Source organism: Ostrinia furnacalis, unplaced genomic scaffold, assembly GCF_004193835.3.
Source record: "Ostrinia furnacalis isolate ACB-3 unplaced genomic scaffold, ASM419383v2 OfSCF1404, whole genome shotgun sequence".
Classification (NCBI taxonomy): Eukaryota; Metazoa; Arthropoda; class Insecta; order Lepidoptera; family Crambidae; genus Ostrinia; species Ostrinia furnacalis.
In genome coordinates, this window is record NW_021131643.1 from 304,200 (window position 1) to 329,244 (window position 25,045).

General features: G+C 34.8%; 1 protein-coding gene across 2 annotated transcripts in view; it reads right to left on the minus strand.

Annotated features, from left to right (window-relative positions):
* LOC114352561 (transcription factor hamlet) overlaps positions 1–25,045 on the minus strand; it is a 143,176-nt gene that overhangs the window by 78,151 nt on the left and 39,980 nt on the right. For both annotated transcript variants that reach the window (XM_028304192.1, XM_028304193.1), the window contains exon 2: positions 9,458–9,530. The gene's annotated coding sequence lies outside the window, so the exon portion shown is untranslated. The remainder of the gene's footprint in view (positions 1–9,457; positions 9,531–25,045) is intronic.

A 25,045-nucleotide genomic window follows, 5' to 3' on the forward strand; every position in this document is an offset into this window, starting at 1 on the left:
GCACCCAAGTATCATGATCTTTGTCATGCAGATGCGCCAGTGAGTACTAATCTGCGCGACTTTTGTCACCCCCTGATGCTTGGCACCCGGGGCGGACCGCCCCCACCGCCCCCCCCTTACGCCGCTACTGTCTCTATCCCAATTAGGAGGTGCGGTTTGGTATGAACTAATCTAGGTTTCTGAAATTCAATGAATTTTGTAGGATGTTAACAGAATTTTACATTAGAATTTAGGCCCTTTGTTTTGCACATTTGTCTTTTTGTTATGAAACAATTGTTTTATTATTCTCGTAAATCTTATTTTCCAGTATCTTCGCAGTTTATCTTAGCAGTTTTCTTTTCATGTCTTTGCCTGATTTCTTTCAATTTTAAAAGCAAAACATAAAAGCTATCTCAGAAATCGTTTAGTAAACGATATAAGATCATTCTTCTTTATGTCACTGCAACACTGGTATAGTCAAAACACTAGGTAGGTACAGCTTGACTGAAAATGAAACCCTACCTTAACAAAGAAAAGTAAAAGTTGACTTCTCAGTAAATAATGAGTAAATTCTGATCGCTGACGGATGTCGGTTTCATTATCACTTGGGTAGCTATTCGAGTGTTACTCGAGTAATCCACTGGTACGAGACCGCTGATATTCAATTGTAGGAAATCACAAACGCGTAGAGCCGTTGCTTTCGATGTATAGAGCCTTTGAAAGTAGGCTAGTGCGTTGTTTGATAAAGTTTGAAGCGCTTGCGCACTTTGCCGTTAGATAAAAAGTTCTTATGCGGTAAGAATAAGGCAATGTGTCAAGGAGAAATGCTTAATTTGACAGGCCTACCTTACTAGGTATCTACTGATACTAGGTACCTATTTATTAATAAATACCAGTGGGTTCAAATAATTTAGTGCCTTTCATTTGTCTCAGATCAGAAATTCAGTATGCCACATAAATTACAGCCTATACCTATGTTGTTTTGATGTATAAATTTACAGTAAATTTTCATCGGAAGCCATTCAGTGCCTTTTGCATGAAAGAATATAACAAACACCTCACAAACTTTCAAATTAAATTAATATTAGTAGGATTTCAGGAATATCTATTGTCTACCTCAAGCTTTCATCTTTGATGGAAGTTGGAGCTTAAAATGGAGTGTCATTTTAATGCGAAGTAAATATACAACCTTAATAAATGTCGAAGAGACGACTTTAATCGAATTGATCTTTATGTAAATATTTACTGCTATAAATCCTCAGTCTGTCGGCTGAAGTTCTTAAGAAAAGTTTTGAATGACTCATTTCAATGTTATATCGATAAGGAAAAGATTAATCTTTACATCTCTCTTTATGTTGATGAACGGAATAACTTTTAAACCAATATCTTACAACAATCAAATAGGTCGGTGATAGCACTCAAATCAAAATTAAACTAATAAAATTCAAGATTTTATTACATAGAAATTCAACGTTATCGGTGCAACAGAGAAATCGCCGGTAATTTCACTGAGCTCAGTGCAGTCTAATAAATACTTTACTGAGGGCTGACTATAATTTATATTCTATTAGCGATTTAAGACCTTAGCTTCTTTGTTTTGTTTAAGCGATAATGCAGTGGCGACTTTCAGTAACGGTTTAAAGGAAGGAATGTTGCAGTTGATATAAAAAAAGTTAAATTATGAGAAACACTAGCTTTTGCCCACGGCGTAGAGTCACTGATCACATCCTTACAAACTTTAGAATTTTTAATATTAGTAGGATAGTTGTGTAAGCGTTGTTATTGAACGATGAAAACATACTTTTCGCTACGAGTAGAACGTTCCATCTCCGATATACAGAGTAATTTAGAAATCTAGAATGTTTAGGCTGGGTTGCACCATTGCATCTTACTTTGATTGTAGCAAAGTAACGTTAAAAAATGTCAAACTTCATACAAAAATCAGCGGTTATCGTTATATATATATATTTATGTGATAGGAGGCAAACGAGCAGACGGATCACTATCTAGTTACGATCAAAGTTTGGTGGTGCAACTCAGCCTTAAACTGTCGATAATTTTTTATCGTAACAAATATTTTTTGCTGTGAGAAAAATATTTTATTTGTGAAGTTAATCCTTTTTTCGTACAAATCAGCGCTCTATCTACCGCAATGATAATAAAGTTACTATTAAAGTAAAAATAACCAAGTTTTTCTGAGAATAGCCGTAGACTTACACATTGCGGGTAACTAAATCACCAGTTACTATTTTGGCTACAAATATTTTATAGAGGAAATGGTCTCTTAATTTACAGGCCCTGGGATAAGCACATAGTTTGCGGTAAGTAGGTAGATAAATATTATCAAAATCAACCTGTTTATTTAAAAACTACCATTACTGCGTGTGTCATAGGTCACATGAGCTGAGTCATGGCAAATAACATGCCATGGGCCTATGGGGACTCATACCCTTAAAGCTCATGCCCAACAGTGACCGACAAAGACGTTAGCTTGCAACAAAGTGCGTATTTCAAATCAGAGATAATTAATTCAAACCGCAACCAGTTAACACCTTTGCTGCGGCAGTAACTTTCTAATACTTTCCATTCCTTCGGTACAAGGTCAGTAAACCTGGTATTAAAACTTACATTGTGGCGGCACAAGGCTTAAAGACCTTGTAATATTTAGGATATATTAATTTTATTTTTGGCTTCATGTTAATAGATATTGTGTTTTTTTTCTTTGAATATTAATAATAATGCATTTATTGACATACACCTGAAGGCGTTCGTGAATAACTTGTTTAGTATAAAAATTATAGCTATATTCAAAATACAAGGCGTATGCACCCTGTGCCGCACTGAAGTAGGGAAGTCTGGTGGGTATTCTAGGGATGTGAAATACAAATATCGATAGTTTAAATTAAGTTTTAATAAAAATTTAAAAAAGTAACAAACAAAGATGTTTTAATAATTTAGTCTAAATATTTTACAAATAAGACATACGTGCATAAATACTTAAATAAGCTATATTTAAAGAAAACATATTATTTAATAACATTTAGTTACAACTTCAAATGTTTGTCACGAAAAACATTATTTAAATTAGCAATAAATCGTGTAGCAAATTAAATTATAATCAATTTGCAGTTTTGATTTTGTTTGTTTCTCTTGACGCCATGTCGACATGTGCGTTTCTTACGAATGCGAGGCAACACTGGCTGCACGAAGCTAGCGTGGGGTGCGGTACCAGGTGCGTAGGGTACAAGGTGCTTCGACCTGGTTTCGCATTGTGAAGACATTTTATTACTTCCGTGCGGTACCAGGTCTAAAAACCTGGTATTAAGGTAGGTACATCATTGGATTCTATTTTAAGAATACTCATAGATATATATTCATCACTTTCCTACACCGGACCCAATTGAAGTTATGCCTTTCGCACGACAAGGAAGACTATAATTTTCTTAGCCGCACGGTAAGCGAGACGTACACAAGGTCTATAGACCTGGTTTCGCACTCAACGTGTTAATTGAAAAGTAATTTCCATTAAATGCTTTGAAATAGTCTGTTTAAATAACCGTTCATGAACGGTCGTTAAATTTTCATAATTCAATTGGGTCCTCGACAAAAATGACTTTGATATGGCCATAAAAAGTATCGGTTTCGCAAACTGTAGATAATTATTTTTTAACTGAATCGAACGTAAATATGCGTTACAGTTATTAAGTGTAAAAATATGCAAACAACGTCATAAGCTATTCCATCAATTTATTCGAGTTAATACTTAGTGACAATGTATGGATATGCAAAAATGTCTTCTTGTACACCAGTACAAGATGGCCTTATTATACCAATAATAAGGCCATAAGTACCATTCACACAAAAATGAGAGAGCAACTCTGTAACCCTTTCATACCTAAAACACCAACAACGCAGGAGAACCAAAGTGACCGACATAGCTCGCAGAATTGCTAAAACCAAGTGGCAGTGGGCGGGGCACATAGCTCGTAGAGACGATGGCCGTTGGGGCAGAAAAGTTCTCGAGTGGCGACCACGGGCTGGAAGACGTAGCGTGGGCAGGCCTCCTACTAGGTGGACCGACGATCTCGTAAAGGTCGCGGGAAGAGCCTGGATGCGGGCAGCGCAGGACCGTGCATTGTGGAAAGCCTTGGAGGAGGCCTTTGTCCAGCAGTGGACGTCATTTGGCTGAAACGAACGAACGAACGAACGAACCTAAAACACTGAACATTCTGGTGTAGAGACAGATTGCTATATTGTAAAAGTACTCGTAAAAGTTATTTGGGGTAAAATAGAGGGTGAAAGTTTGTACCAATTATTTGAAACTCCGTAAATAATTGCTATTGGCATAATATTGGCACACATACTGTTTTGAGCGCGAAGACTGTGACACGGGGAAAACCGCAAGCAAAAGCTAGTAATAATAAGAAAAAAGTTTACTCATAATTATACCTGCAGTTAATTCGATAGTAATGTGAATACGTCTACAATATATCATCTGCAGTTTTACTCAAAATGGTTTTGATTCAGATTTTCGCACGAGATAGCCCGAATGTTTTGTTTAATTACTCATTGCGGTGCAGATTCAAGGCTCCGGTCTATTGACCAAATCTGGCTGAAGTTTTAAGGTCAGCCTTATCAGTTCTGAGTTATTTCTCTTTTGTTAATAATGCCAAATGTACCAAAGTAGAGGTGGAGAGAAGACTCGTTTGTCGATTACTTGAAGCTTGAAAAAATTGGCATGATGCCCGTTTTCACCATCAATCCCTAATTTTTAAGTGACCCTTATGAAAACAAAATTCCTGTTGTGTTCCAAATAGCATAGAGCACTTAAAAATTGTGGAAAACCTTGGGGGAGGCCTTTGTCCAGCAGTGGACGTCATTTGGCTGAAACGAACGAACGAACGAACGAACTTAAAAATTAGGGATTAGTGGTGAAAACGGGCATAAGTCTCTTAAGAAAAATGTAACACCCGTGCAATCTCCAGGTTTTTGGAATAGGTCGCGTATTGTGTTTCCAGTTTATTTATTTAGTTTTTAATTTCTTGTAATCGTTAGTTCTTTGGGGTCATTTCTTTAAATGGGGGTTTGCTATGCAAATATAGCTTCTATTAAAAGTTAAGAAACGGCTATTAACGCTTGATGTGAGCTTACTGAGACAATTTTTGTAACGACATATTTGTCCACTGCACATGATGAACTATGATGTCATTGTTATTAATATCGTTTTTTATCGAGGAAGTGTGTGGACAGGAAATTATACCGTAGTTTGTATGCAAATAATAGAGATAAGGCCCAGATTCCCATCATATCACACAGTCGGTGTTTGTGGTCAATTAATTACGAAAATGCTAATCGATAGAGTTGTCTCACGAAATGTCAATAAAGGGTTTTGTAAGACTTGATTTATTAATACATTTAAAAACTTTATTTTACTTTATCCCTATAGAAAGAGTAATTTTACCAGTAAGCCTAGGATGCGCGCCACGATAAATTTTTATCGACACATTTTATCGTTTATGTACGATAAGTCCAAACGGTTGTTGTCTAAAATCGGCGATAGGATTTTATCATAGCGCGCATCGCAGGGGTTAATAAAACATCACATTTTAAGCAATCCCGAAGATGATTTCATTGCCACATTTTATAAAAAGGTTTCTTAGAGTCTCTTAATAATATGTTTGAATGGGTTAAGCATATTTTTTGTAGATCATTAAGATTTAACAAAGGCATGGATATTTAATTTATTAATGAATACCTAAGCAAGTCTAGTCATGGATATGCTATTGAAAAATTATGATATAAAAATATTTATGTCATAAAAATACAGTTGACTATCTGCCATAGAAATTATCACCGAGCAATTTGCATTTATAACGCGTGGTAATAAGAACTTAATAAATATGGCAGACGACATTTAATAAATTCGATCAAGTCATAGAAGTTTTTCCTGGTCAGTAATAAAGAAAATAACTACTTATTATAAACAGATCATGGGACCAGTTGTTAACAAATAATTTAGTTAATTTGATCTATCTATCGATGAATTAAATGCACTGGATACGAAATTATGTACATACATTTTACGTCTTTACTACCAACCGGAGTATAGTAGGGTCATTTCGCCTGTTTGCGTCCTAGTAAAATTATCTCCATTTTTTGAGTAAATTATGTAAGAATAATCGTTTCGCTTAAATGATGGTAAAAATTTACAGTCAACATGCCCATAAACATACTTAGCTACGAGTAATTTATTGGCTGTTAACAGAAAAAAAAACCAAGATTTGGTTACCAAAATCAACCATAATTTTGACTACTCCCACGCCCAAAGAAATAAACACATCAAGCGTGTAATTTTGACAGCTACACTGTTTACACGATTATAGAGTTATTAGTGAAATTATGTCTAATAAAGTTTAAGTCGTTCTCATTTGTTATTCGGTAAGCTGGCTTAATGAGCTTGAATATGCTTTAATATTCTTGAATATTCGGTTCAGGCATCGCATAAAATTACCATTTCAGATTACGTGGGTACGCTAGGCTATATATCAATTAATTCAGGCAGTTCTGGGTGGGTAAGTTGCATGTGGTTACATTATGAAGATAGCAACAAGTTGAATACGCGTTATGCCTTTGCTTGGTACATGTGAATTAATTTCAAAGACCACAATGAGAGTACTGAGATTAAAAAAAAGAAACAAATAAATTAGTGACAATGACTAATGACAAAAAACTTTCATTTATATTATGACGTCCTGGCCATTATACAAAATAAGAAAAAAGCAAAAGTATTTTAATTGAGACGAATTTTCCCTTTTATTTTTCTTTTTAATGCAAACACATGAAATACACTAACTTGTTCAGTACCCTTTCCCCTTAACTCCAAACTGTTTCATGACAGTTGTAATATCGAAATAGCTTCACGGAACGAAGTATTACGGTACAAAGAAGTAGGTATCTCATCTTTCATGTAACTTTGTCTAAAGCTAAAGGGACTGATTCTGACACGTTATAGGGAGAGGTAGCGAAGTTACGAACTCAAATCTGTCAAAATTGTTTGAAGTTTAAAAAAATTTTTTTAAAGAAAGACAATATACCAACCTACCTATTAAAAATTTTTTTTTTAAAGAATGACACTAAACCTATTATGTCGTTATGTTCTTATTCAATGTTTGGAATTCTGTGAATATCAAACAACATTGCGTGCGTACTAGTCATTATGAGACGCGTGTCAAAATATCTTGACCTACTACGCAAAGGCGAATAATGTCTTCCACTTTTAACGCAAGTACCCAAATGGTTAGCTTTGACTTGTGTTAATGGGCTTTCGGATTAAATATCTGTCATTTACCATAAAATAGTACAGGGTTCAATGAATTAATTTGATTAGAAATCTAATATATCCGCTATTAGTATTTTCGTAATAGGAACTTTGAGGTAGTAATTACGTCTGTAATTTCTTATTAAAATCAGCAAAAATGATACATATTTTACAGTATGTATTCGTATATTTAATTTTATTTTCATTTGCATTTTAAGTTGAATTAAAGCTTCTCGGAACTTACTAGAATTCAGTCCTCTAGTTGAGTTCGCCTCGCCAGTTCCTCTATGGTTGAGGACTCCGGGTGAAGCTCACTTCGAACTTCGGTCTGATCATCACTTTCCATCAGGTGAGATACAGGCTTTCTTCTTATCCTCGTTGTGATTAAAAAAGAAAACCTTCTAGACACTAGCGATTGTAAAAAAAATGTAATCATATTTTCAGAATTAAAGTGAAACAAATGAAAATCGGTGGTAGATATCTCGATAACTCGCCGAGCCTTCGCAATTACTGTTTTTCCCTGCTCATTTTATGGAAACGTTTCTCTCAATATGGCGATGGGACCGTATAATGCAGTCTAATTTACATGGATCGAGGTTGGAAAATGTTTCGGATGCGAAAATTTCTCCTGGTCATTTGCTACGCGATTATATCGCGCATGTAATGCGTGCGAGCGCCTGTGTACAGTCGCCGACGGTGTGCGGACATGTAAGAAAAATAATTGAAGTAGCCCAATCCAAACTTTAAGGTAATATTCGACTTATTTGAAGCAGGTAAATAAAGATATTTTTATATTCCTAGAGCTCAGCAAGAGTTGACTCCAAAAGGCCAAGCCTTGGAAAACGTATGTAGGACAGGTCGACCCCTGATCGCTGAAGCGACTGCCTCAAGGACACATTAAAGCAGGTAGTGTTTGGATGAAAAAAGCCAGTCATTTTTGTTTATGTTCTAATGTAAAGCTCGAATGTTAATTTCTATGTTTAATTTAATTATGGTCTGGGGTGAATTTGATCTGGAGCGGATAGATTAAAAACCACACGTTAGTAGTATTACAATTTGTAGAATTATGTATTTTGTGTACCTATTATGTATCTACAAAAGTTCATTACGGTGAGGCAGTTTTCTACTAGTAGCCAACTAATTGAAGGCCGGTGTATTTCTTGGTGTGTGGTCCAACACATCCAAAAGTATAAGGCTGAGCTGCACCAACTTACTTTAACCGTAACTATAATAAAAACCGGTGCTTTTTGTATGGAGTTTGACAGATTTTTGACGTTTTTTAAAGTCAAAGTAAGATGGTGCAACCCAGCCTAAGATAGGTATCGGCTGATTCTTAAACGGAGTTTACTAAAAAAAATAGGTTCCATATCCAGTGAATCTAAGTCCGCATCATGTTCTTAGGTACTACAACGAGGTATTTCCACTGGTAGCCAGCTAATCGCAGCCCGGGGTCAAGCCGTGTTCCGCCCGCCGGCCCGCCACGTTTATTATAATAAGGCCTGGTAGCTATTATAACGTTTGCCGATCGCCCTTTATGCCACGCTGAAACTGTGTTGCATTAGCGGAATATTTTCGAGTAATTTGTAACGTACACCAAACCTGTTGGAAAGTAGGCTTTATGTTAAAGAGATAATGCTCATCTAGAAATGTGTCTGGAATATCAAAAGTTGACTTGAAATACTTTGCCATGGTGATAAATTGAGTTTCAGTTCGGAAAAGAACTAGTAGTCAAAATAATAATAAAACACGTTTTGATAAACATTTGTTATATTTTAAATCTTACTCTTCATTCTCATAAGCTCATCATCAAAACCATTTTGTTGCTACAGTACCTATTGTCTTCTAAATCATGAGGCGCTAAGAAGAATTTTACTATCTAATGGAGACGTAATATTTATTTTTAAATAACCTAGGAACGCCTAAATAGTACGAAGAGATTGAGAAGGTTTAACTAATGGGCACGGTAAAAGAATAACGATATTTGATTTACCTAAGACAGTATAATTAACTTCAGCAACATGAAGGTTGCAGTACAAATAACAAAAAATTGCTAATAATAATCTTTAAAAAAAATGTCAAAGGACTTTCTTATCTCTTTAATTCTGCGATTAATTGACATTAGTCAATATTTAAAATATCTGCTTAAAAATACTTACTTACCTATTAGCGCTTGGACGTGGTGACTGGGTATAATCTCATTTGCGGTAGACAGCTTGGCGGCGTTGTTGTTGCACTGCAAAAGAAAACACACTAATCAGCGACCTTAATAAAAGATATCTGCAGGATTTGATGGCAAATAAAGAGGCTTGTTTGCCTTTAATGACGGTGCTTGACGAAACACTAATAATGGTTGTTAACAAATAATAAGACGGAGTTGCGAGAAGTTAATTTCATCGCCATCTGATTCAGAGTTGCGCAACTTTCGACGTCACCAAATATTGTTCGGTTACGACAAAAGTTGCTCGCGAGCAATTATTTCATGGTGTCATTGCGAAATTCGCGGTGAATTAGTCGCATCGTGACGTAGCTGCAGATCCGATTCTCGAAATCGGCCATAGAATTAATTGCGTGATCTCTGAACCATTGCCAAATGTTCACTAGCCCTGCATTGTTGCTCGAGCCCGCGTAAATAGGTGATTCATTGCCGAGAGAAACTTTATTTATTATTTTATTGCCCTCATACATTTCTTGGGCCTTAAACGATATCATACCAATATAGCGATATTACGTGACTGCTACACTTTTAATGTTGAGGTAATGCCATGCCGCTATAATTTAAACGTTAACGACCAGTTTTATTAACTTCTAAATAAGGTATATTCCCAAAGTGATGTTACGAACTTTTTTTTAATTTAGGGATGGTCTGTAGGTCGAGAAAATATTTCAATTTTAAGTGTGTGTGTTTTTTTATGTATGTAATGGCTTAAAATTGTCTGACAATCTAAATATTCTACATCTACACTTTCTAAAACATTAGGCACATTTCGTGACTATTCTAAAATTTAGAATTTTAGGTTTTACATTTTCTCCATTCGAGTAATCAAATCGGCAATCACAATGAAACATTTGAAAGGCGATTGCAATTGGATCGGCCATCTTTTTGTCATCATAAAATGTAAGGCACAAATGTAGCGTAATTGGTCCCTGCTGAGAGGTAATAAAGTTTTTTCGACTTTAAAATAAAGTGAATTGAATTTCATCGTAAATACGACCACAATTTACGTCATTTCAGAATCGTCTTGAAAAATAAACCATCGCTATAAAGATGACGCCATCCGCAACTTTATATCGTGAAGAGACGGGAAAATAGTATTTTTTTACAATATTATGTTGTGAAATTCTTAATATCTCAATTTCATTCAGTAATTTCAACGTTATAGAGAGCAGGCCCCCCATTAGGTGGACCGACGATCCGGGCCCTGGAAAAACCTGGATACGGGCAGAGCAGGACCAGTCATTACAAAAATCCTTGGGGGAGGCCTTTGTCCAGCAGTACCTAGACGTCATCTGGCTGAAACGGAGGAACGAACGATATAGAGTCACTTTTTCACTAAGAAAAATATTTAACGAAGCTTTTGCGAAGATGCAAAGCTTAAATAACAAAAATCTATCTACCTTATAAAATACCTATTTATACTATTTGCGTACTGTATAATATTCGCATAGCTAGAACATTTCTTTATAGGCATAGAATCGATTTGCCACTTTACGAGTCGGCGCGGGCGCACGGTTTATAGCGCGTTTTGTGAACATTACATGCTGAATGACCGTATGGCGCATGCTCTTTGAATACACAGGTGGTTAATTAAATTAGAGATTATCAGCTGACCTTTTGTTTTCACAATTACAAATAAAAAATTGTTTTATTCAGTATCAGGTTTGACTTTTTGACAGGGTTTCGATTAGAATTTTCTTTGAAGTAAAACACAAGTCTATTAAAATTTGTGTTAGAAAACCCCGCATTATAATTAGAGTTAGGTACAAAAATAAAATAGAGATAAGTAGCTTATTAGCTTATTTTGTGGAGTTTTGATGAAATTTTATAACTTTAAATAGAGTCTATTGGTCTTCTTTATACTCATTAAAGAATTCTGGCTAGGTTTCTGGATAGCGCCGGATTAATTAAATTGACATTTCATGGTAGAGCTTCAGTACAGTTACTAGTTAAAGCCATAATACTTTATTCATATCTTACTATCATTCAAGTTAGACACATAATCGAGTAGAAGAAGCGACCTTCCACCTCACAAAGAACATAACGTCTTGATCAAAACAATTGAGTTACACATACGAGTTCCAATAACCATGCAGTGATGACTGTTGTGTAACATGATGATGGTTTTGCATAACAAGATAGATGTTTTCATATCATGACCTGCGCATGATTGCGATCCATCGTGAAACAAAACCATAAACAATTTGGGACTACATCATTGGTACACCTATTGAGAATCTCGACCAATGTCAGCGAGTATACAGACTGGAAGATCAGACGACTTATTAAAAAATTTTGCTAAAAATATATTTTTTAAATAATTAGATGATCAAACGAACTTACCAAGTGAAGTTCGATCTGAATTATCCTGTTTTCGCCGAAGAGATTTACACAAAATAGTTGTTACAACCAACCTTGTGTTGGGTCTAATTCTCGTCACTACACTGCACAACTTAAAATAATTACGTTTTTTGTCGGTAAAAACGTCCTGGTGACGTCACTTAAGCATTTTTCTTATACTGCGTGCGGTCGTTGCGCGTGCGCACAAAGGAATGAGACCGCTCGGACACCGAGCCCACAGCGTGGTAGGGGTGGGGTTGCCCGCTCTTTTGTTTTTTACTACTACTACGCTGAATATTGTGTGCGGATTGGCTTGTCGTACAGGGGTACTACACGGTAAAATAAATCTCGGAGGCGAAAGCAGGATAATTAACAAACATATTTAGCTTAGTATGAGGGACTAACGGGACTACAAGTTATTTGCGCAATAACAAATTACTAATAATGTTTAAAAAAAAACAGATTCAATAAAAAAAACATTTCAAAAACATATAATAATTCCATGTTTCTAATTTTAATTAACGTAAAACAGACTAAAGTCGAAGCAGATTTAATCAAAATAAATTGGCTTTCAATCCACTTAATTATACTTGATGCTTCTATTAGTCCAGAAGCTTCTGCGTTTATAAATCAACTCTAAAATTAACACAGACGAAATCAAGTGTCTATCTAATTATTTTTAATGTAAGGTAGCATAAAAACATATCGAAATTCGATACGGTAGAGCTATAAACACGCCTCACGTTAATAGTTTGGCAATTAAAAGTGTAGTAAAACGATATACCTCAATTTTCTTTAAATTTCATTTAAATAAGAACACGCAATTATGTTGTCTTAGCAGTTGATTAAAATTTGATTGTATATTATTGCGTATTAATTCAATACAGTATAATAAATAGATGTTAATGGATTTGCAATAAATGTCCTATTAATATTTAAAACCTGTTAAATTGTTATAAATCATATTTAGGATAATGGTTTTTGGTTTTAGTAAATTACACTAAAGCTTGTTAGATACTTCAAGTCACAAACTAATTACTTAGTATTAATGTAATGAATAAAGAATCTTATAGTTTTGTTTTCGTATTAGATTTATTCATGTATGATATAATTTTGATTTACGTACTTACAATATTATAGGAAGTACTTTTTTAAAAGTTTTCTTATTCAACATCAAACTTTTCAATTTGGATAGCACTCGCTTACTGACATTTAAAGAGCCTAATAGAAAAAAATGGAACTTACTAATGAAAGTTAATGATCAAGTACACCGATATAATTGGCCCTACTTAATTGTGTAACATCAGAAAGCTTTTAAAATTTAAAATATTATTATCAAAGATAGCCATTCATCATTACTATCTCAAAAATATTTGTTCCTCAACCTGCTTGTCTGTGTGTCTCACGCGTTGAGATATTGAATACAATAGGCGATGATTCTGTCATACAAAGATACAAAGCAATTGTTGCCCCCCATTTTAATCGGCCCGTAAGATTGATAGCTACGACACATTCAACCTGTATTTGAGGTATAAGGTTCCGTATGATAAGGCCTTCAATAATATAAAAAGGTTAATAGATAACACATTCAGTTAAATACCAATAAAACAGGTTTCAATAAATTGCCTAAATATTTGACTGGCCTATTCAAACTTTTGTGCTTATCAGTTCAGTTTTAGAGTTATTACCCAGTTAAATTAATTTGGTAACGGCAAGCATGTCAAGCTAACTAGGTCTGTATGTCGTGGGTATACGGTCCACCGTTGGTCAGAGCGCGATGTCAATTAATTTATTAGGCCGTAGAATAAGTATTGTTTAACTTTAGTGTATAATTTGTGACGCAACAAAAGTATACGCAGCAGACTTGCTTGACTCGCACCACGCATTTATAAACCCTGTACAATTTCAAAGTAATCCAAAGAAAAAGCGAACGAAGAAAAACACAAATAAATTAAATTTTAGTATTAGTCCCCCTCCAGCAAAACAAAATAAAATAGAAAACAATTGCTTGTCTTCATGTGTCCCCTAGGGTGTATATATTACTAGTATTTTAATCCAACACGTCCTTAATACCCAAGCGTAAATTATTACGCGTGCCATTATTGAAGCTACTGAGCACAAACACATTTGTTCGGCAAAAAACTTCTCAAAGAAAGCCTACTGTACATCTTCCGTTTAGATTTTGATGGGAAATCTAATTAAATGTTTTATGTTCTTTGACAATTAACTTGCCTATCTATTCAAGGTTAATTTGTTTAATAGTTTCACACGGTAAAATGTCACATCATCCGATGGGTATTATCATCAAATAATTGGTCATTAAGTTAATTCATTAATATTTATCAAGCCATCATAATTGGGATCAGATTTCTTATCCGACGGATATGACATAAGAAGTGCCATCATCACTCAGTGACCATTGAACTGATGATGCCCGTGACCAATATTGAAATTCGTCAAAATTATGAAAAACAAAACAAAAAGTAACTATATAAATAAACTATACTACCATATTATGGTGATGACGTAGATAAACTGGTTTAAAAATGTACAAGAAAGTAGGATTACTAATATTATCGTTGATTAAGAGTGATAGAGTTTAGAGTAGCGCATGAGATGGCATGATACTATTTTACTCACATAGAGTCCATATGCCCATTCTAAAAATGGTGCCAGAAGTTAGTTTTGATCCTCCACATCTTAAATAAAAGTATAGTTAACATTTTGTTTCTACTAGGTGTCTGCTGCTACAGCTGTGCTTAGTTTATGATAAGATGTATTTAAATACGTTCAGACGTAATCCTCCTGCCCCTAATTTTATTCCAATTGAATCATACGAGACTTAGAGGTAAAATGAGACATGGAGAGCAACTTTTCCATTGAATACCGGATCGTTGTGAAAACGCGTACAAAATAATAACAGCGTCGTTCAAAAGTAGCGATTATTAAAAATCCATTATTTTTAAGATGATTCATTCCATTAGAACTTACGCAACTTTCTTTGATGAGAGCTGTTTAAGACATCAATGTTAAGTAACAACTGGCAAGGCCGTTCCAAAAAATCGACGGGCTCGTTTATACAAAATATTATGGTTCTATGAAAATTATAGATGATACAGATAAGGATGTGATGAATACCGGTATGGAACCGGTTCGGAATATCGGTATTACTTTTGGACCGTTTCAACTTTACTTCTCAAAGCGCCGTTTTTTCTCATCAAACTTAATTTTAAAATAATTAAAAACACGTAAATTAAAAACGTGTATTTTTACAGAGAACCAGTTAATTAAGGTTAATCAGGAGATAATATCGTTCTCTATATGAGACACGCTGAAGAAAGTACGCCTCTAGATATTCCTACTGAGACTGACTTTTACCAAAAAGTTGTGCTTAATTAAAGATTGATGGAATTTAGATTCATTACAAGTATCGCTACCGACAATGCTCTACAAAAACCGGTAAGTGTACCGGTAGATGCAGCTGCCATATTTTTACCGGTACATCCCTAGACACAACCTGCAATTACCTGCTACGAATGGTGGGTCGAGCGAAATAACAATAATTAAGACGTTGGACTCCGTCGAACCGAATAACAATTTGGGTCTGGTTTATTTGCTCGCGATTGTACAGACGACAGCACATCAGATTATACATTTTTGTTACAAAATAGCCTGTATTGCAACGAGATAAGACGCTACTGTATTTAGTATGATACGCTGTCGTCATTACGTACCCATATGTAGATTGTGACGACATTCAGATTTTTGCTTTTGTTTGTAGCCAAATGAGTCAACATTTTACTGTTTACGAGTAGGTGTAATTATCCGTGCTGGTAGTGTATAAATATTGACGTAATCTTCTTTTTTGTAGATGAAATGAGGTTTGTTTTAGGGCAGAATACTGTTACGTTTACCTGATCAATGATTTCTTTTTTCCTTCCATATTTCAATGTAGGCAGCAACATCGTGCTTTATATTGTGAATGAAACATAATGTTACGTTGAGTTACGGGCCGCTTTTATTTTTTTTATAGATATTTTAAGTAAAAAATGATTAGACAGAAAGATATATGGTTTATTTGCAAAACACATTGACACACAAGAAGCAAAAAGTAAGATTAATAAACACAGGAGTAGTAGGAAGGATATTATAGTTTATTACAAAGAGTAAAAAAGAAAATCCTGCGCTAAGGTATAAGTGTGCCGCAGCGATGCAAAAAAGCAGAGAGCTCAGTGTAGACACTGCTCTTAAATGAGCAGAACACTGATTTTCAGCTCTGATTAGTAACGGGACATCTTTTACACCTCATAATAAATCAAACACAAAAATAAACATTATCAATGTATCAGATTTTGTGCTTATGCCTTTACGACAGTGGTAAAGAGAAGGGTGGGATTCACTTTTTATGTATCTTTTATACCTTTCGAAAGTGATTTCTGAGGTTATGCAAACTGTTTTATTGCCAGGACGAGGTTTCATCCTTATGCATGTCCCAATTTGTTTTTTGAAGTATTTATTTGGTAAATTAAAAGTTTATTGATGATGTAAACGTTATTGGGCAATTTGAAAATATCAAGCGGAGTGCGATGTTCTTTTGTGGCTGATATTTTTTGAGGATTAAGAATTTCATGCCCATTTTCACCACCAATCCCTAATTTTTAAATGACCCCTATGGTAACACTTAACATACATTTTGTTTTCAAAGGGGTCACTTAAAAATTAGGAATTGATGGTGAAAACGGGCATCAGTGTCCTTACTTACTAAAACTGAATAAAGTTAATTACTTTTTATGAAAACAAATTTATTAAAAAAAGTTTAGAAGGCTGGCATAATATTAATAATAATTTTAAAAATGTTAATTTGCTTTATATCGAAAAAAGAAATTGTCTCGATCGAACTCAATAAATCAGTCCCTTCTCTATTTTTTTCCTAATGTCATTATCCTGTAGTTCCTTTTTTAGTATAAGAAGAAAATGACTCATCCAATTAAATAAGTGTAAATTACACTTGAAGTGCAAAAACTTACAATAAAAAACTCGGGAAAGTCACCAGAACTGCGACTTTTTCATGGAAAACAAGTTAGTCACTGTAATCGGCGTTTTTGCAGAGTGACGGTTATAAGGAAGTACGTAGATCATGGCTGCGCGCGCGCCGCTCGAAGAATCATCAGAATTTTATTGCTAATGTTAACCGACTTAATGTACGGTCTGGTTAAAAGACGTAGCTTTTTATTATTTGAGTTTAAATGTTAAGAAAAATTGTACAATAAAAATATTTGTTTGAGGCCCCGTGGCGCCTAAGGAGTTCAATGTGTTAAATGCAAGTAATTAGAGATTAAGGTGTTTAACTAATTTTCTAACTAAACATGTTTCCACTAAAGGATGATGGGCAAAAATGTATGGAAAGTGGTACCCGCTCCAATAGCCATAACCAATATATATTTTAAAAGGCCTTTAGATGTAGGAAAATGTCTGCTATGGGGCCAGTTCTAATTCACGTTTTGAAAGCAGTTATTCCACTAAGTATTATAATGAAAGTATAACACAATCATCCATGTATACGAGTATGTATTATGACTACAATCTATTAATATAACTAAAAGAAGCATTGAAAAGGAAAGGATTGTATGCGATGGCCAAGTCAATATATTTATGTAAAACGTTAAAGATTTCCTGGCCTGGACTTGGTATTACATGGATCTCACAACTTTTTACCGTAGAACAACTGAGTTGCGAGACTTGGTTTTTTTGACAAGTATTGTTTTTGATGGGATCTCATTTCTTTTTGTATTTTGTAGACAGCAGTTATGTATCTAGAAAACTGGACCGAAATTGAAAAATTTTACTCGACTTGGCGGTTGCACTACCGTGCCCCCAAATATTTTAGTTTTTCCTTGATTCATACACCAAACACTACTTATATTCCAAATTTGAAGCTTCTAGGTCTGCTAGAAGTGCCTTAGAGTTTTGATGATCGGTGAGTCAGTGAGTCAGTGAGTCAGTGAGTCAGTGAGTGACAAAATTAAGTAACTTTGACCCGTTATAATTCTTAAACTACTGGTTCAAATTGAATGAAATTTGAAATATACCGTGTCTTTACAATGCCTGCATAGCTAATGAAAATTCAGCCTTCTAGTTTTATCCAGAACGAAGTTACAGGCGGTCGAAAATGGCCTGAATTGCTTCGAGAAAAGGATGGTACGGCCGTGCTCGACTTGGTGGGGGCACTGCCGTGCCCCCAGATTCAAATATAAAACAAGCGTAGAGCTTCCGTACTGCTTCTAGGTAAAAACCAATTTTGGCCTCATTTTTCTTATAAACGAAAATTATTTAAATTAGTAAAAAAAAAAATGAATCCATACATAATTTGAACCGCTATTTCCATACAGATTTCAATCGAATGTATATCCCCCAAGATTATAAAGCGCTCTACATTGTTCCATTTTCGAAATTTAAATTGATAATAATAATAAATATACCCAGCAAATTTTCGAGTAAAAAACCTGGCAGCTTACTCCGTTCCATTTTCAAAAACAAACTTTTTTTTCTGGCGTTACCGTTGACATTCTGAGTACGCGGTGGCCATCTGGCACGAACGGGCCATATTATCGTCCGGTAGCATTAAGTGTGTGCCGTGTTATAGCGCACCAGTTTTTGCGGCCAGTGCGCTGACAAATTTATTTGTCATTGCCATTGTGTAACTCGGGAGTCCGAATGATAAAAAAATAAAAGATAAATTACTATGGAGCGTACGCGAAATGTTTTCTTTAGTAGGCTGGAGATATGGTAATAGTTTCCGCCAGTGTTATATTTTTTATTGTTTAAACTTGTTAACTGAATAAACTTTATTTTCGGAACAAATAAATAGTGTGGAGAAACAGTTTATACAAAAAATATAAGGTCACGAAAAAAAATTATTGTTATAGGTGTCATGTTATATAGGAGATGTTCGTGATAGTCACAAGGAAAAATAGTGCAAACTATAACATCTGTCAGCTTTCATTCAGTTTAAAACTTACAACTTTAAGTAGTTATCAGTCGATGAGTAGATCTTTGGTTTTATTTACCTGAAAACAAAATAGAAAACACATTATTTTTTGTATAAATATTGACGCAAAGTTTATTATTAGTATTAAATCAATTGGTACAGTACAAGTTATGTAGTAAGACCTTGTTGGACAATACAAATGGGACATATCCCGTACATAGCCGGCACCGAACATGCACATAGATCATCTGAGATATGATATCGTGCATTCCGAGGCCTTTATCATACATAAATCACTAATAGAAACAAATTATTCATGCACATAATAAGGAGGCGAGAATCGTGAGGGCAGCGGTAGCATTTCTTCAATATTCCTAATGTAATGCAACAATAGGAACAACACTACGCTATACTTAGTTGGGTGAAAACCTAAAACATGCATGAGAAAGAAGCGTATAATAGTGATAATTAATGTACGATTTTTTTTTACATCTTTTTACAGGTAGAAATTGTTTGATTGTTTTATGCACTGTAGTGTTTTGTTTACATGATAATATAATTACAGCAAAAACGGGAACCCCTTTAAAATTCATAGGTAATTTGTTCAGGATCTTGTTGGATAGTAAAATTGTAGGAAGTTTAAATATGTTTTGTTAAATAAATTGAGGTAGTTGAGGGAGCTAACAAGTAGATTTTTATTTACATACAACAGTAATTGATTCGATAAAACTCGCAAAATAAAAGACGCATTTGACCAGTGTTTTGCTGCATACAAAAGAAGGCATATTTATAAAGATAACTAGTTCTTTATCCACTTCCTTGTGAAATGAATTACTTTGTACTCTGCCGAGTGATAAAACTTATTTACCTACTGTGTAATTAATAAGAATTGTTTTTTATTATTCGCATAAAATGAATCTGTTGGCAGTTCTATTTGCGTTTGTCGTACATAAAAAATACCTTCGAGTGCTCATTACTGACCTCTCTGTCCACACAAAAAAGGGGTACATTAAAATCGCCCTTGTACTTTTCTGGATGCAAAGCATTTTGGTCGAATTTCAATCGTGCGTAGGGGTTTTAAAGGTAAAATTCCGTTGGCTGATCGATTTGTGTTGGTCTCATCTTTACCATTACTCAGAAACTGGTCTGGCTTCCTACGTCCACAGGATGTTACTCCATATTCACCATTCATTAGCTTAATGGGTTCGGACTGATGATTTTTGTTGCGAAATATCGAACTGAATATTTGCGACTTCCCAAAGTACTTTGTATCGCTGATGGCGATCGTAATCGCTATGACGGGGATGTTATATAAATGATGTTCGAAGATTTAAGGGTTTTGTTCTAATGATAATGGCCTCTAAAAGACTCTCACTGCCAGGATCCTGGGTTATTTTTTTAAGGCCAGCAAACTGAACATTTCCACTTTTATTTGGACATAGGAGCTCTCAGGGGTTAACCTGAATGACTGACCCTCAATATGCTATTGTTTGGATTGGATCTGGTAGACAGTCGGTTACAAATATTGACACAGACTGCTTGGGCCTCCTAGAAACCTTAAACACTGTATGTAGTGGAATTTTTATGCACTTAGAATTTTAAACAAGGACTTTCTTTTAAATATATGCCAAGTTCTACCGTTGCATCAATTACTTCTTATAATGACATCAATACTTGTTTTAAATGTCATTTCAACAACGAATGCGAATTCGAAAATTCGATTGTATGGAAATTAGATTTATCTTGCACTAACAGGATTGGTGCATCTAATCAATAACAGTCAGATCTAGACAACTTTCCGTCTAGGCCATGTCCTAAGTCTAGACTGGACTATTTATTACCTTTATGACAAACAATAGGTTTAGATATAGCTTGAAGAGTTGTATCGAACAATTTGACATTATATTGTTTCCACGAAATGTCAAAATGATACGTACGAGTATTTCTTGAAATACAATGCAAGCAAAAAAATCAAATTATGAACATAAGTAAATCTTTTATTACAACGATTATTAAATAATAAAATGCCAATAGAAGCAGACAGCTATTTAACATGTTAATTTACTAATGCTTGTAATGTTCCGACAGATAAAAATATAGCAGACGAAACTGAATTTTAATTAATTGATGTGAAGGCTTAATTTGATTTGAACGATGATACCGAAGTCGTGCTTACGGTAGCTGATAGCAGAGGTCGCGAGGAGCAAGAGAGATTGAGGAGTGATAGTGAAGATTGTAAGAGTGACGCACGTTTGAATAAGATATTGCGTGGCGCAAGAAACGGACTGTGAAGTAATGTGTTAAGCGATTTTTTCTTGTTATATAGAATTGAAGGTGTAATTTTATTAAGCTGATTGATGTGTATTAATGATGATGTAGAAAAAGTATCAAGAAATACTTTTTTTGCCTTACTCTACATTATAATGTCGAGTATAAAACTTTTGGTTTTTTTTAGGCGAAGTTCTAAGAAAATCTTTTGTTCGTACAATTGGAACTAACTAGTTCTGATCTATCTAACTTATTAAAGAGATTAAATTTCATAAATTGATTACAGTAAAAGTAAGACAGTTTTTCACCCCATGTAAAAAGTGATACTCTTATCAAGTAGATATTGGATTTTCCTTGAACATCCTCGTCTGAACTCATCTGTCAACCCGTTCATAAACCATCGGCCTGATCCCACTCGTTCCGATATTAAGCTTTTAACTGATTTATTTACACTTCACGTAACGCCAAACGAGCCATTAAAACAATCTTCGCGGCCACTTTAACTCTAATCTGTTTTAATTTCCTTTTTTTCCCCTTACAATAAATAAAAGCGGTTCTTTGAGGTTGCCGCGCGACCAATTTGAGGCACTCTTCTCATTTGGGTGTCCAATTAAGCGCGAAAAGTATCGCGCACGCCAAAAACGTAGTTTAGAGGTTCATCAAAATTGTTCACTTTCATTGTTTGCCTTTTTTCGGCGGCCATGATATGGCTGTTAAGTTTTTGTCCGGCTGCTTCGATCGCCATGCATGGCCAGGTAGGGTGGGTGGGTATCTTCTTTATTTATTTTGTTATACTTTGTAGTTACTTAAAAGTTTAGCACGTGTCCATCCACGGCCAGTTAAGAAATTCTTAGTGTAGTATACGAGTAAGTAATTATTTATCTAACTTCAATTTCGATACCTATTTACTTATTTGTAGACTAATTAATTATCTAAAGACTCTACATCTACATCCCTGAATATATCCGTACTACCGTGAATATTGACAGTCGTTATTTATGCACAAAATTTTAAAATATTTTTTAATGGTTTTACATTACATTGCCTTTTCTTGATTGCAAATTTTATTTTGCGTAAATAACCTAGATTGCTATTGTTACGTTTGTAATCTTATTTAGTACCAATTGGATGTTTTTACCAATATCCGCGATTCCTAATAAGTATTGATTGTATGATATTTTAAAATACATTTATAAGGATGTGATTTGGTTTAAAATATTGCCATACGCTTCTATAGGTCAACGATAAGTATGATTGTGCTCATAAATTAACTTGTATTTCATACAAAATCACCCTTATTTACTTTCATGGGATTGGATTATTACAATTAACACTTACGCACTGGTCTCATTTTCTCAAAATTAATTAAGTACGGCCGACAAAGTGACTTTAAAATATCAATTTTTCTTGGAACATACTCGGTAATGTTTCACAAACTCTGTGGGTGGTGGTGTTGCAATTTTATAAAAATGCGAAAATTGCATACAGTCAAGTCGCTTAACTCAAAATTATTAATACAAATATAGTTTCGACCTTCGCTTTCGTGTTGGTGTGAAGTCATCTTTTTGTTTACAGCGGGCTTTTAGTAAAACTGACAGGCGATTTGGTGTTATTTGTGATATCATCATCCGCTGCATTTACGTGTAGGTACAGCGATCATAAGACCATATTTTTGTAGCAATATAGCGCCTATTACTATTACATAAAAGTCTATAATGCTTTTCTTAACAGTTCGCCGCTGACCGTATTTTATTACATTTGATTATTTTATTACTACTACAAAAATTTGCATAAATGTATTTGGTAAAGATGGTAAACTCACATGAAGAATTGCATTAAGTCCTCCTAGAAAGAATTTGAATTTCATTACATTCCACGTTAATTTAGTTTTAGAACATAAAATAAACATATAAGAACTAGCCTCTTCAATTAATTTTATTTCCAAAACCACTTATTCGGAAGCAGTCCCGTTTTATCACCTCAACTTTCTTGTTTGTTTATAAACGCAATAAAATTGTGTTAAATACGTATTAACGTCTCTATACAAATACATATCCAGCCATCAGCCGGACGGTCCAAAGCTCCGTGTGAAGTGACAGCTGATTCGATCCAACTGAGATACATACCTAAATCATCCTCAAACCAATTACAAACCTTATTGCGTCGACAGCAGAATTCAATTTCGTCCCTTTACACTTTTAAGGCAGTATCATCTTTGATGGATCAGTGCAAGATACGTTACAGAATGCCATTTTAACGCGACTCAAAATCAACCGTGTGGTAAATGTGTTAAGATTTAATTTGGAATAAGAGTGTTAATTCCTTTTTTAATTTTGTGATGTAGCGAAGCATCTAAATGCAGGCTGCGTGAGAATTAATTTCGTAGTGTAATGACCTACGTCACGGTTAATCTGTGACATTGTGGTGGGAAGTTTTTAGATGTCCTTTAGATGATGGGGATTTGTCATCTTTTCGGAGAAAATCTTCAATCTTAGTGGATATATTCCCTTATGACGCATTTGACAGTACTTGCAATGTACAGTATAATTTACTAATATTCCCGTTAACCCCTGAAGTATCTGAGCTATATTATCCAGCAGTTGATGAAGATCAAATCAGTGACATTTATCTTTAAAAAAATCTGTTCTGTCCATTAAGTTGTAGATTAAGGTTATCTTGTTGTGAAAAAAATTACACGCACAAGTATTATAAAATCCTGTAACTCCCAATAAAATAACGAATTAAGCCTCAAGTACACAGTTAGTGTAAAAGAAGCTTAGTCCAATAAATGTTATCAAAAGATTCTTCTCAATCTTACTCTGTTAGGCACGTAGCCTGGCGCCAGGGCACAACCCGCAATTAATCTAGCCCAGCCTAACAGTACCCTGATTCAAACACTACCACTCTGGAATGTTCCGCACACCTGCTACAATAAAAACACCTAGACAGATGCAAACAGCTATTTCCGTAGTTAAGCCACTAGAGACATCCATTACTCGCAGGAAACATATAAAAACGGCTCTACACCCGTTTAGTGTGGCGATGGATCTGCATTTCAGGCTTGGTATCTGATTGAGAGTAATTGAAACGTTTCCGTATTAACCCTCCATCACGCACTGAACTTTTGGGCGTTAACACAAGGCAGATTCTAAATATGGCTATACAGGTCTCAAAATTAGCACGTCACACTGACACTGAAGGTAGCTGGGCTTTAGACGAATCGAATGAATCGAATCATTTCATGAGTTTTCAGATATGACCAATGTTAGTTATTATTGTCGATAGAAAAGTTTGATGAGTTTTGCAAATGACTGATATTAGTTATTACACGACTGCACCAGAAGAAAGGTTTTTTTTTAAATGTTTGTTTTTTTTTTAAACCTATTCATATTTGATGCGTCATAGGCTCATCTACCTCTGGTATATTTTGGGACACCCCGTATATGGTACAGTTAATGTAGACCGCATTTAGAAATAGGTAGTACCTATTAGGTACGCATAAAATAATGATTAAATTAAGGGTTGTCACACCGATTACATCGATAAAGCCGACGCTGGATGTACTACGCGTTGCAATATCCGGCGTGCGGTACAGCTTGCCTATCGAGTTACTGATATTACGGAGGTTTAAAAACTGGTTCGATTTTCAAAAAGCTGTCAAAGATAGAAAGTGGCATCTGTCCAGTGTCATTAATGTTAATTTTAACTCAAAACACGGTGAAATTGTCAAATCTACAATCGAAGCTTTAGTTTTTATGTAAAAAAATCAAGTTATAGTTCTTGCAACTCACGAAGGCGAGTGAGCTTTACTTGTGTGTGTACGTACGTACATGCACATAACGATAGGATAGTGTAATGTCTATCAAAACATTTGAAAAACGAACAGCAGCGAGCCACCACACATTGACATGTAAAGCTCACTAGCCTTCGTGAATTG